Source organism: Cicer arietinum, chromosome 1 (assembly GCF_000331145.2).
Source record: "Cicer arietinum cultivar CDC Frontier isolate Library 1 chromosome 1, Cicar.CDCFrontier_v2.0, whole genome shotgun sequence".
Lineage (NCBI taxonomy): Eukaryota > Viridiplantae > Streptophyta > Magnoliopsida > Fabales > Fabaceae > Cicer > Cicer arietinum.
This window is the reverse complement of record NC_021160.2, coordinates 32,674,209-32,678,067: the sequence shown is the minus strand read 5'-3', so window position 1 is coordinate 32,678,067 and position 3,859 is coordinate 32,674,209. Positions and strand designations below refer to the sequence as shown.

Sequence of the window (3,859 nt, the reverse complement as noted above, 5' to 3'; positions counted from 1 at the left end):
AAGAGTGTAATAGTGACAGAGATAATAAGTATATATAATAATATAAAGTGAGAGAAAGAAAAAAATAGATATAATAGTTTAAGAGAGCAAAAACTAGATATAATAATTTAATTAATTGGTTCATGAAAGAACTTTAACTATATGATTCGTTTTGGTCGTTCAACAAGTTATAAACATTAAATAATGTTTTATTATATTACAAATGTTAGATAAATTAGTCTCCTTTTAGGAGCGATTAACATTTTTACATTAACCGGACTAAATATTTATAACTTAAGCAATAAAAATATCTAATGTATGTAAGTTTCAAATCAAATATAAAACACAGAAAATTTTGAATGATTTTAGTGTGTAAAATTTATAACTAAAAAGATGAAAATGGAACAAAAATATTAAAGTAAATTTTTTTTAAAAAATTAAATAAACAAAAGTGTAATTTAGCGTATATTAGTCAGATAAATGGTTAGAATATAGTTATATGAAAATTTACATAATTAATTTATAAATGATTGAAAGTTGTCACCTTTAAAACTTCTTTTGTAAGAATTAAGACATAGCTTAAATTTTAAAAAGACATCAAATCCTATCCAAATTTGATAGAGCAGATAAGATCTAAAACTATGTTTATAAGTAATCGGTAGTTTTCACCGTAATGAATCAATGACCAACTGGGTTGAGTTTGAAACACCATTAGTATTATAATATTCTTATACAACAATAACTAGTTCAGTAATGGTATTGTACACAAAATAGCTTTAACATGGTACATTGTGTGTGAATTTTCACTTGTAGATGTAGATGGTTTAAATTATGTGACCATAAGGTTAGCAATAGCCTAAGTAAATATACATCTAGCAAAATAAGGAAAGCAAAAACGCACCCAAAAAAAAATTAAATAAAAAATAATATACAAATCTAAAGGTGAACCTAATCATCACCTGCATAAAATGAAAGAACAAATAGAGAGTTTCATTAGGCAGATATATTTAGAAGGAATTGAACGAGAACTTAAAATTCACACAGTAACATAAGAAAACACAAGAAGAAATTTAAAACCTTTGAATTGAAAGAGATGAAACATAAATATGATGAAAGCGAAGAACTAGGAGCTCCCTTCAGTCCAAAACAACATTGCAAGAAGTTCTCTGCTTTGGGCTGCAAGGAACTCCCATTTCTGCAACTTTCATATCTCACAAAAATATGAAATTGCTTTTTGATGAATTGAAAAAGAGTGCAAATGGACTCATTTATACAAACCCCATTTCCTTTTATCTTTGATTTAATTAATGGACCAAAATAATTCAATTCAATTCAGTTTTCAACCTTCTATCTACCATAAAAAACAATAAATAAAAATTATTAATAATGAAAATGAAGTGTATTCATTTATAACAAGAGTTACCGTTACAACTTAGAAAACCATTAAAAACAAATTGTCACCTTTTTGACAATTTGTGGTATCATGAGGGAGATTTTAGCCATGTAAAGAGCACCTATAGGCAACCATAGGTATAGCTTGAAATTGGTTCATGACTCAGTTTCAAGCTTCCCAAATATAAAAGTAACAACATATATATATAAATGTTTGATGGCAACACTTTTATTTCTTAGAAAATACGAAACCCAACAAAAAAAACAAGAGTTAACAACATTCTAATAAAGGAATATAAATTACATCACATATAAATGTTATTTATCTTTTCCTTTTCCACTTGGAGGTATTGAGTTTCATGAGAGGTTGTGTTTTTTTTTTCCCACCATTCATATTTTGTTAGGTGGTCCCTTTTTTGGCCACTATGAGAATTTTGCTTAATATATCTACTAGTCTGAATTTGGATTCTAGAAATCTCTTTAATTTTGATGAAAGTAATTAATTGTTTTGCTTTGTGTCCCATCAAAGGAATAGAGATGGGATTGCATTCCTACCATGATTCCTTTTTTAAACCATGTGATAGGAACTTCATTTTCTTTCCAACAAACATTTATGGCTACACTCTTTAAAATATTGCCAACTATATGATTCGGTTGGTAATTAAACCGTGAAAGCTCCCTTGCTCTTTTCTTCTGTCTCCGCATGAAAGAGTACTTGTGAAAATATTGTTCATTTTTAAGTTTCATTTATATGAAAAATTTCAATCAACTTTTATGATTGACATGGATTTTACATATCCTATTAAATATGTACTTTCAGTGTAGAATAATTTTATACTGACATATAATGAAAGTGCAATATTTTACTATACATGAATTTTGTTAGATGTCACTATAAAATTATTTTTCAATAAAAGTGTACATCATCTTTTCTCTTTTACAAATATTTATATAAAAATTAAACTTAATTACATTAGATTGAATATACCTGATTTTGATCTCTCTAATTATGTCTTGTGGGATTTTAGTCGGTCCATTTTAAAAATTAATTAAATATGACTCTGTCATCAATTTTTTTTACCTTTATTTTTTATAGAGTTTCTTGTAATTGACTTAATTACAGTCTTTGTCATCTATTTTTACCAATTCATAAAATTAGATTCCTTATTTTAATTTCTCCTTCAAATTTTTGAACAAAACAATTATGTTTTTATATATTTTAAAATGATGTGTCATACAATTTTATAATTTAAAATCATTTAGATGTATTAATTATTCATATGTCCTTAATAATAAAATGTTTAAAAAAAAAGTTGTAATGGGTTTTTATAAATTAGAATAATGAAATAATAGTATTTATCTATATGGAAGGTTTCGCATCATCTTCTTATTTAAGACATCATTAATATGACATGTTATCAATTATCGGTAAAAAATTTTGACGAAAGACAAAAATTGGGAAAAAAAAAAAACAAAATTAGATAACTAATTTCTTGAATTGGTTAAAATATGAGGATTAAAACTGCAATTAAATCATTAAATTACAAAATGAAAATTTTCTAAAGTTGAAAATTATTTTTTTTAGATGATTTTATTGCAATTTTATGAGTGTTAACCATTTTACTTCAATTGTTATTTAAAACATGACACATCGCCATTTTTTAGTTAAAAAATCATAATAAAATACCAAAATTGTGAGATTTAAAATTGAGAGACCTATTTTATGAATTGGTAAAAATAGGAAATTAAAATTACAATTAAACTTTTTTTAAATAAAATATGTGTTTCTTAACAATGGATTTTAGATATAAAATAATAATAATTTAAAAGTAGAAATGATTATTTTCTAAAAAAATCCATTATAAATATAAAACAAAAAAAAAATTAAAGCGTTATATTAAGATTTCAAGAGAAGGGTCCCTCAGAAAAATTCAAGAAAATGAAATTTGAGATTTTAAAAGATGAATTTTAAGCCAATTTTAGACTATTGATTTTAAATGTATTTTTTATTTTTCAAGTATTGCAAATGTGCGATTTTGATCATCACTAGTTAGACCCTCACCAATATTATATGATCTAGATATAATATCTGTCACAAAGATAATTTCCACACAAAAAATTATTCATATCAATGGAAAAAATAAATCTACCACAAAGACAACTTCTATATAGAAAATCATTATACCAATTGCAAAATAAATTTGTCACAAAGACAACTTTCACGAAGATGCACATGTCATGAATGATGATGTCTTATCAAAATCAAATATTAATACATAATCCACTAAGATCATGTCATATAGTTCAAAAATCATTTATACAAATTTATCACCTCATTCAAAAATCACTTATACATCACATGTTCTTATCATGAAAATCATATATTCTTAAACAATTATCATAAAAATTAAAGTTTTCACCTCACATATCATGAAGATCGTATATTAATTAACAACTTTAGCAAAAATCAAAACTTTCACCATACATT

The 3,859-nt window shown here is 24.7% G+C and overlaps 1 long non-coding RNA gene across 1 annotated transcript; it reads right to left on the bottom strand.

Annotated features, from left to right (window-relative positions):
• Positions 1 to 673: 673 nt before the first annotated feature.
• LOC113784834 (uncharacterized) lies at positions 674 to 1,733 on the bottom strand. Its single transcript, XR_012162053.1, has 2 exons — positions 1,441 to 1,733; positions 674 to 938 (listed from the first exon to the last, which is right to left on the bottom strand). It is a non-coding gene; the product is annotated as an uncharacterized lncRNA (long non-coding RNA).
• Between the last annotated feature and the right edge of the window lie 2,126 nt (positions 1,734 to 3,859).